Consider the following 11,150-nt stretch of genomic DNA (forward strand, 5'->3'; position numbering starts at 1 on the left):
GCTTTCCTTTCTAGTGATCTCACCTCATTGAGAACAACAACACATCATCTTGCATAAAAAGCCAAATTGAATTAGTTGCAACAAGGTAAAACAACAATAATAGAATGAATCACCAGAAGAAATTCCAATTATGACCAAGGGAAATGCTATCACATGGATACATGTACAAGCATACTGTAATTTATTATTTACTATTAAATTGTTATTTTGAAATACCCAAAAAATCAAATTTCAAATATCCCAAAACTCGGCCGAGTCAGACTGAGTCAAGGCAAGCCGAGTTTACCCTGCCGGGTTGACTCGCTGGAGGGCCGAGCTGAGCCGAGTCACCGAGTTGACTCGGCGAGTTTTAAAACCTTGGTCGAAACAAACGTTGAACGAAGAACAGTTGTTACAAAATAGACAAAACATGTGTTTTGTCTGTTCTGTCCAATCTTGGACAAGCAATCGAACACACCCTTAATTTACACAAGCTTCATAATGAAGATCATGTCATTGTTTGAATATTCAACCCTCATGTATATAAAGCTTGCACGCATGCACCATAATCATATACAGGCGGCTATGTCACATGAGTGCGGGTGCGGGGGTGCGGCACTTTCAAAAAACTTGGGTGGGGGTGCGGCAAAAATATAAAAAATTATATATATATATATATATATATAAAGTCCAAAAGTTTGACATAAATGACCCTGGGAGTGTTGACTGCACCCAGGGTCAGGTTGACCGCATCGGGTGTGGGTGCAGGTGTGACGCGAGTGCGGCACCTAGTTGGAGAGTCCCTGTGACATAGACAGGCGGTGACTGGAGAAGCAAGAATACCAGCAGTAGTGCTGCAGGGCTAGACTGATGCTGGAGCTGCTAACTTGGGAGGTGAGCAAGGATAGAGGGGGTCCAAGGAGAAAGAGCACATGGCTAACCTATTGTCATGTTTTTTCCCGCAGTTGTTTTTGCTCTTGGCACCGGATGTAGTTGTCTCTGCCCGAGCTCTGCAGGACCACCTTCCCTACATCCCTTCAGTAGCCTTTTTTTTCTATTGTCATCCCTTCTCTTTTTTGTATTTATCTTTTCTTCTTTTTTCTCGCTCTCTGGGCTTGTTCATTGCAGTGAGAAGGATAAAGCAAGAAACAACTTTTTCTTTTCTTCTGTTGTTTTTTTTTTATTTTGTCTTGAGTTGGTGATGATTTGGGTTTTTGGATATGGCAACCTGGGCTAGGGCTGAGCCACATGTTACATAAAAAGGTAAAAGTTAAGGGGCTTCAATGTACACTCTCTTGGGCCAGTCTCAATCTTGGTAAGCTATCTTCCCTCTTTATCTTTTTTTTAGTATTTGTTTATTTCTTTGGTTTATTTAGCTTTGGGGAGGATTTTTTTTCTTTTTTGCTGTAAGATGTCTTGGAAAAGAGACAAGAAAAAGGTTATGCCTTTTAACGATAGAAGGATCCTATGCATTTCTTGTGGTTAAATGTGCTATGCAGTCTCATTGGTTTGAGAAAGTTAAATGCCTTTTCATATATTACATGGGTCTGGAGTTTCTTTTCCTTTACATACTAAGAAGTTGTGCTTGTTGCCACACTAACATTTTGGCCAAAACAATAATCTGTGTGACATGCATCTATCTCAAGTAATATTCCAATTTTTACTCAAAATCATGAATTTCACTTTTATAACTAAGATGTCAACGTCCCTCATTTTTTATTTCTTTGCTATTGATTTTCCACTTTTTAAATTCATAGTGATACTTTTCAATTTCATATATAGCCATCTTTATTCTATGGTATTATACATCCCTCCATCATCCTTTATATTTCATAATTAGGGTTCGAAGCCTTTTAACTTCCCCACATACATTTGGTGCCAAAGGATTCGATACTGGCAGGTCATTCTTATTGTGAACCCATACCCAAATATATGTGTGGTAGATCTAAATTTAAGTCTCAATCCAAATGAGATATAGAAAAGTAGGATTCACCTTGAGTTTGAAATGTAGATGGTACTCCTACAATGAAACTTAGCAGACAGGTAATTTTACATGTAAAAGATACATACGAATTGGATTTGATCTGGATATGGATAAATATCCATATATAAAATAAGGATCCAAATCTGATCCAACTCCAAAAACAATCTAAGTGAACTTGAACCCAATCCGAGTACATGTTATCTATATTTTGATTTACTTTCAGCATCTGTAAGTCTACACTTGCAGATAGAACAATGTAATGTAATTTGAAAATCGTTAACAAGATTGAACTTTTAAAATTTGAGTTCAAGATATTCTTTCATAGTATATATATGTAAGTATGTATATACATATGTATGTATCTGTGTATATAAAGTGAAAGCTAGCCTAGATCATCATTTTCCTTTTCCTCATGGTGAAAAGGGCAAGATAGTATATGATGAATGGTTACACCAATGTGCCACCTTAACTTGTTTCAAGCTATGAGATAAATCAATCTCGTCTTTTCATATCACAAATTTTCTCCATATCATCATGATCGATAAGTTTTTTGTGGCCCCAACGGATTTCCGACTAGATTCTACAGATTTAAGATGACCGAATATTGCATTCATAACTAAATATTCGATAAAAATATGACTACAATGACCACATAAGTTTCTTTGTGGAGAGGGTATGAGCAGAATCAGGTGATAGAAGTTCTACATCATTATGGAATCTGGAGAGGTCCATGGATTACTGAGATAGTTTTAAGGTATCAATTCCCTCAGCTTTACTTGATCGCAAGACTACAAATCAAAAGGTATCAGAGTGCCAGAATAATATTGCTGGACAGGAGTGTTTGCTAATGATGGAACTCGATGATCAAGAATTCGCTTAGTGATTGGGCTTAATGGAGCTACTTGAAAGGGTACGCCCAAGAGACTGCAAGGATCTACTTTTCTGGAAGTGCTCAGGTATGAATAAGCTCTCAACTGACTTTCTATTTCTCTCTTACCCCATCTGGCCATGAATTGTTCCCAGCCACAACAAAATGGATTCTGACTTCTGAGGGTGAACCTAACAAAAGATTTTTTTTGCCTAGTTGGTTTCACTTAATGTGACCTCACTCAACGTAACTAAGACTTGGGTTATTTCAGTTGGCACGTTGTTCTAGTATGTCTTTCAATGTAGAGGAAGACTGCAACCACCTCTTTTCGTGTTGCCTTTTCCACATCAGGATGCTAATCCTGGTCTGTTCAGATTGGAGGATGAAGAAAATAGGAACTTAACCATCAGGGATCTTTTGATGGCTTCATGAATGCAGAAAAGGGCTGAAAACTGGTTTCTCATATAGATGGTAATCCCAAAGTTAATGGCTGAAAACTATTTTATTTTCTTGATTTAGCATAGAGTTACAACCACTATTGTTTGTGTCAGAAAAGAACGAGAGAGGAGAGAGAAGCTCTAATAGCTGCAGAAGAAAACCCAATAGGGTCGACTATTCTTGCTTTACATTAAGTATGCACATGTACAGAAATTAGGGTACGAAAATACCCATTACAGACAATACTAAAATTACAACATGCCATTAATGAGCATGTGTTAAAATAGATAAAATGAATTGGGTCTGGATATGAGGGTCCAGACCCAGCTGTGAATGATGACATCTTTTCACCCTCCCTCAAGTTGTATAACCATGAACAACTTGCCTTTTAACATCCAAAGTCTATCCTTGATAAGTCCTTTTGTAAACAAGTCAACAACTTGATCAGCAGTTCGAACATATTCTGGTTCAATTTCCTTTTCTTCGACCTTTTGTCTTACAAAATGTTGATCAATTTCAATATGCTTAGCACGACTGTGGTAGATAGGATTGAATGACATGTTTATAGTGCTTTGATTATCACACAAGAGAACACTTTTAGAAATCGACTCTCCTACTTCTGACAACAGGTCTCTGATCCATGTTACTTCAGTTGTAGCAACTGCCATTGATCTATATTCAGCTTCTGTGCTCGACCTGGCTATGGCCTTTTGCTTCCTACTGCTCCAGGAGACAAGATTTAAGCCAATGAAAACATAGTATCCTGAGACTGACCTACGCTCATCTGGGTCTCCTGCCCAATCTGCATCTGTGTAAGTAAGAAGTTCATGCATGTGATGGCCATGCATACTTTTTCTGTACAGAAGACCATCTCCAATAGTTCCTTTCAAATATCGAAGAATGCGTTTAACAGCTTTCATATGTCCAATATGTGGTTCATGTATGAACTGAAATACCTAATTGACAGAATAGACAATGTCAGGCCGAGTAAAGGCAAGATATTGAAGCATTCCTACTATCCTGCGATATCCTGTAGGATCCTCATACAAATCTCCATCTTGGGAACTGAGTTTCTTATGAAGTACACTGGGTGTGCTTAGAGGCTTGCAATCTGTCATACCTACCTTGCTAAGAACATCAACGGTATACTTGCTAAGAACATCAGGAGTCCTGTCAACTTCTACTCCAAGAAAGTATCGCAGCTTACCAAGATCCTTCATCTTGAATCTATGGTTCAGAAGTTCTTTAACCTATTCAATATGTTCATTATAGTTACCTGTAATGATAATGTCATCAATATATATCAATAACAGGGTAACTATATCTTTGCATTTGAATATGAAAAGAGAATGGTCAAGAAGAGATCGACTAAAGCCATATTTTTCAACTTCAAGCGAAAAATTGTCAAACCAAGATCGAGACGCCTGCTTCAGACCATATATAGCTCTCTTTAACCTGCACACGTATTCTTTAGAGTTCCCTTCTGCATACCCAGTAGGTTGCTCCATGTATACTTCCTCCTTCAGAGTCCCATGTAGAAACGCATTTTTCACGTCCAGTTGGTTGAGAGTCCACTGATGTTCCACAGCCAATGTTAGCATGATGCGGATAGTATAGTGCCTATTTTCATGACTGAACTGAAGGTCTCATCATAGTCTTGTCCTTGCTCCTGTGTGAAGCCTTTGGCAACCAGTCTAGCTTTGTACCGCTCGATAGTGTCATCTGACTTATACTTTATCTTATACACCCACTTTGACCTAACCACATTTCGATTGTGCGGTCTGAGAACAATATCTCAAGTGCCACATTCATGAAGAGCCTTCATTTCTTCGTTCATGGCTTCAATCCATCACTTAGAATTTATTGCTTGATAAAACGTTATGGGTTGATCTTCCTTGTCGAGAGAGGCTAAGAAAAGCTGAAAATCCATCATGAAGTTCTCATAACTAACCCACCTATCAATTGGATGTCGAGATCGGGTAGATCTTCTGTGAACAGGTGATTGAATGGAAACAGAAAGAGAATTCTGCTCCTGATTAGAGCTGAGAGGTATCTCCTTCTCACGTATAGAGTAAACAATGCCTTTATACCTTTCGGGGGCCAACAGTGGTTCAGGAATCACACTTTTCTAAGTTCTTTGCGCAGTAGTAGATACGTTTCCCTCATCTCTTTAATTACATTCAGAAGAACAAACATCATCAATACTAAAAAAGAGATCTGAGTTCAACCAAGGATGATAAACTTCAATTTCTGGAGGGGTGTTAGCACTATGACCAAAATTTGATTCGTCAAACACAACATTTCTAGATATTTTGATGTGCTTGCTCACAGGATCATAGCATATGTACCCTTTGTAATCATCAACGTACCCAACAAATCTGCACTTTAAGGCCTTATCCTGAAACTTGTGCCGCATTGAACTGTCAACATGAACATAACATACACACCCGAATACACGCAAATCATGATAATTTGGATGCACACATGCAAAGAGAAATAGGGTGATTTGTTTTCCAAGATGTTCATGGGCAATCGATTTATGACATAAACTGTTGTATGAAAAGCCTTTGTCCAGAAGAAAACTAGAAGATTACTGTCATGCATCATGCTCATTGCACTCTCGACAATATGGCGATGCTTCCGTTCAGCAATCCCATTCTGTTGAGGTGTATGAGGGCAAGACATCTGCCTACTTATCCCATTTGTTTGGAGGAAACTAATAAAGTCATTTGAAGAGAATTCACCCCCTCCGTCACATTGGAAACAAATGATATTCTCAGAGAATTGATTTTGAACAAAGGAATGAAAATTCCAAAATAACTTTAAGGTTTCAGATTTACTTTTCATAAAGAAGATCCATGTATATCGAGAATAGCTGTCAACAAAGATGAGATAATATCTAGTGCCAGACATTGAAGAAACTGGAGCCGGACCCCAAACATCAGAACATATAATTTCAAATGGTCTTGAAGCTCTTTTATTAATATAATGAAATGGAAGAACATGACTCTAAAACTGAAGACAACTAGAACATTTTTTATTATCGACACTTAAATTTAGACTTGACTTGGGAATAAGACTACTTGAAACAAGCTTATCAATAAAGCGACTACTACAATGACCCAGACGACCATGCCAAAGATTTGGCTCAATACATTCAGAAAGATTAAAAACACTATCAGAAGGAACTGAAGATGATGATGTGAGCTTCAAGATGGAGTCAACAGGCTGAACACGAGAGGAAGGATTCTCTTGGAACATATACATATTCCCTTAACGTTTTCCTTCAGCAAACATTTTCCTCGTGTGAAGGTCCTTAACACAAACAGAAAAAGGAGTAAACTTAACTGAAGCATTAACGTCATCAACAAGCTTAGATACAGAAACAATATTTTTCTTGATATTAGGAGCATGAATGACATTTGAAAGAGCAAAAGAAGAGTTGGACATAGAAATTACAGAATTTTCAATGTGCAAAATATGATGGTGACACCCATCTCTAGTGATTATACTATTTCTACCAACATAAGGAACAAGATTTAGGAGCTTACCAGTATCACCAGTGACATGAGTGGTTGAACCAAAATCAACATACCAAGTGCCTTGATCATTCTGTTTGATGTTCAATTCAGCCAAGGCAGATAATAACAGTTCTTTGACTTTTCCACTATTCTTCAATGTATTTGTTCCCTTTCTTATCTCCAATTGCTTTCCTCTATTTTGCGGGTTAAACCAGCAATTTGCCTTTATGTGCCCCATTTTGTTGCAGAGAAAGCAGGTAGATATTGTTCTTTACCTTTGCAGATTAGGAGGCATACTGGGAGTAGGTAATATTCCACGAGTTCCTTGTCCATTCCTCTCTTGACCTCCCCTTTCTCGAGATTCATACTTGCTACGTCCTCGACCATAGTTAACTCCTGTGACAAGAATATTGTGTGCTCCAATGGAGTTGTGATTACCTTCAGAGAATCCTTTCAAAGTCGTTTCACACTGTAAGAGCTTAGCACGAAGATCTTCAAATGTAGGTAAGTCCGGCAAACACAACAAGGAAGTAACCATCATATGATAATCGGGTGTCAGGCTCAAGGTTTGTTGCACCATATCTTTGTCACTGACCGCGCAACCCACAATAGCCAATTGATCTGTGATAGTTTTTATTTTGTTTAAATACTCCATGACAGTCATGGAGTCCTTTCTCAGCATTTGAAACTCTTTCTTTAAAAATAAAACTCTAGTCTGAGAAACTTGAGAATATGTCTGAACAAGACGATGCCATAACTGCATAGTTGTGCAGTCATCTGGGATTGCCACAAGCACCTTCTGTGACAAGGTGGAAGTGATGTAGGCAGTGTTATTAAAAGTGCGCCTCGCCTCGAGGCGAGGGCCTTTTTGCCTTGAGGTGCACTTAAAAAGTTTAAAACCTTCAAGACGTACGCCTCATGCGCCTTGAGGCGTACGCCTTGAGGCAAGGCGCGCCTCACCATGAGGCGCGCATTAGAAAATCGGATGGGTCCGGACCCGAGTCCGACCCAGACCCGGACCCGTATGCTCGAAGGTTCGAGAGAACTTGTCTTTAAAAAAGTCACAGGCGCCTCGGGCGAGGAGCAAAAGCCCTCACCCCTTCTCTCTCCACCCCGACCCCTCTCGTCCCCCGCGACCGCTGTCGTCGGCCACCACCCGTCGTCGGTCATCGCCTCTTCCACCTTCTTCTTTTCTCTGTTGAGAAGGCGTCGGTGACCCATCGACCACCACTGTCTTCTTTTCTCTGTTGCGAGGGCGCCAGCGACTCACCGCCACCGCCGTCCGTTCCGGCAACCTCGACCGACATCCCCGACGTCGCCTTTTCTCTGCGTTTTTCGGTGACGTCGAAGTCTCCGCCGCCAAGTAAACCCTCTTCTTTACTTCTTCTTCGTGAGGGGTCGGGCAGAGCCCCCTGTCGTCGCCTCTCGTCGGCAGAGGGTTACCCCCTGCCTTTCTTTTGGGATCGACCGACAGGGAAGCGGTGCCCCCTATCGTCGCCTCTCGTGGGTAGGGGGTTCCCCCCTCTGCTTTTCTCTCTTGGTCGAGCGACAGGGGGCGGAGCCCTCTGTCTTCGCCGGGGGGTTACCCCTGTTAGAAAGTGACTTGGAATACATTGGATTCAATAATGAACCCATACTTATGCACGTGGAGTGCAAATATACTCATTAAAGGGAAACAACATAAGCACATAATGTGCTAACACATAAAACCCATAAAAAGGGAAAAATATGACATAAAGTCATAAGTTGCATATCATTGAAGAATAATGGAGAAGGGGTAAAAACCCCATTACAATGGAGCATAAGCTCCCTCAAGAATTAGAAAATACAAAGGGGGAGACCCCTATTTATAACACAAGAAAGGAGCCACTTAGGGGGCTCCCAAAGGAGTCGTTGGGGGCTCCCCAACGACTCTTTGGGGAGCCACCCTAGGTTGCGCAAACCACGAAAAAGGAAAAAATAAAAAATAAAATAAAAGATAAAATTACAAACATATTCCAAATGGAATATGCGTAAAACTGGAAATGTCTAAACTACCCCTATGCCTATAAATAGAGAAATATATATTTTATATATATATAATTAGGATAATACATATGCATATATACCATATATGAATATGTATTATACTTTATATATATAAAATATATATAATATTACAAATGTTGAATGATACATTTTAACACCCCCCCTCAAGCTTTGCGTGGGGGAACGAAGAGGTTGAAGACGGCAAGAAGAAGAATCTCAAAGCTTCAAGAGCCTTCAGAACGAATGCCATTGTAAATATCTTCCTCCAATGTCTTTATCGATGAGCACCTTCTATCCAAGGGACTTCCTTTTCTCTTATCTTCAAGATCCTGAGAAAAGAAACCAACAAAGAACAAGTAAAAAATACCTTTGCACTTTACTTAAAAAGGAACATTCCTAACAAGGTGCAAAATTTATGTATAATATGATAATTACTTTAGCATGAAACGAAAAATTTAGAAAACCAAAGTTTCTAAATCATACATTATGTTAAAACAAAAAATGAGCGGAAGCACATTATGCAAAAATAAATTGCAAGAATGCATAATGCATTCATAAGGTCCAACATTGGACAAATATAACCCCATAATGAGGAATAACAAAATGATCCACAAAGGGATACCACAAGAAGCCTATGAAGAGGCATAAAATACCTATGCTTTATTGAATGAGAGCCCAAAAAAGGCCATAAAGAGCATATGCATATTATCATTAAATGAATTAATACTCAAAGAACTCATTAATGATCATGCTTCAAACATGTAATGAAGTCCCAAACAAGAGAAACGAAGTCTCCAAGCATACTTTAGGTAAAATAAACCCAAGAGTTCACAAGGTTTTAAAATCATTTATGAAAGTCATACTTAATTGACAAAATCCACATTTTGCATATAAGGGTGGCAAAAACCATAAGCACTTAATATATAGATTAAATGCTAAGAAATCAACTTGATATTCATATCAAAAAATATGAGTTACTTGAAAAACATAAGTCATGAATGAAATTTTGCAAATTTCAACAATAGTTTATCCATTACAAACAACTTCCTCATTAGTCCTCCAAAACCCATAAATCAAGTGTATAAGCTACTAGATCAAGAATAAAAAGCCATTAAAGGCCAAAGACACACACAAAGGTGTGTAAAAGAACCTCTTGTCTACATATAATAATACTTGAAATAAGTGCATCTACGACAAGAACAAGAGAATACATGCCAACATGAACTAAAAAGTATCTCTTGTCTACGTAAAAAATACACTTAAAACCAAGTATGTTCAGCTACTAGAACAAGAGTAATAAGCCAATCATGGGCTAAAACATAATACATCTCTTGTCTACATATGATAGCACTTGAAATGAATGAAATAAGCCAACCATGGGCATACATCTTAATCGCTGACCCCAATTGTTTTGGGATGAAGGCGTAGTTGTTGTTGTTGTTTGTATGGGCATACATCTTAAGCGACTAGAACAAGGACACAAACGCCAACATAGGCTAAAAATTACACACCATGGTGTGAATCAACGTGCCTTGTCTACATATAAAAACACTCAAGACAAGTGTGTTCAGCTACTAGACCAAGAGAGCAAAAGCCAACAAAGGGCTAAAAACACACGAAGGTGTAATAAAATTCTTGTCTACATATGATGACACTTAGATAATGGGCATAAAAGGAAAAGACTTTTGAGGCAATAAACTTGTAATGAAAATAAACCTCGAATAAAACAATACTCCTTTTAAAATGAATTCTCATAACAATAACATGCATGTAAAAAATATCTTCAACAAGATACTATAATCGATAAAATAAAATTCTTGAGAACAAATGTGTGAACATACACACACCAAGAACACTTAGAATACTTGTGCGAAATCACAAGAACACATGTGCACAACGAGCACAACATACAGAATCACAAATGTGCAAATGCACTCATAAGATTCATAAACAAATAAAAGGTTGGGTTATAATCCCAAAACATCTTGATTTTAAATGTACCTTAAAACATTTAAGATTTCAAAAACCATATGTCCATCACATTTACTTAGAAGCATCCATAATATCAATGGCACAAGAACAAACTAGTGACACACTCATATATCAAATCATTCTAGAGTCCAAAGGTGCCCATAACTCACCTCAACCACCATCTATAATATGGTAAGTGGACAATCTAAAAAAACATAACAACGAGTGTCACACTCATAATTAGAGATCATATACCAAATCATTCTAGAGTCCCAAGGTGCCCATAACTCACCTCAACCACCATCTATAATATGGCAATTTGGACAATCTAAAATGATATAACACGAGGTGCCCATATCTC

The sequence above is a fragment of the Nuphar pumila genome, chromosome 6 (assembly GCF_984573655.1).
Source record: "Nuphar pumila chromosome 6, dmNupPumi1.hap1.1, whole genome shotgun sequence".
Classification (NCBI taxonomy): Eukaryota; Viridiplantae; Streptophyta; class Magnoliopsida; order Nymphaeales; family Nymphaeaceae; genus Nuphar; species Nuphar pumila.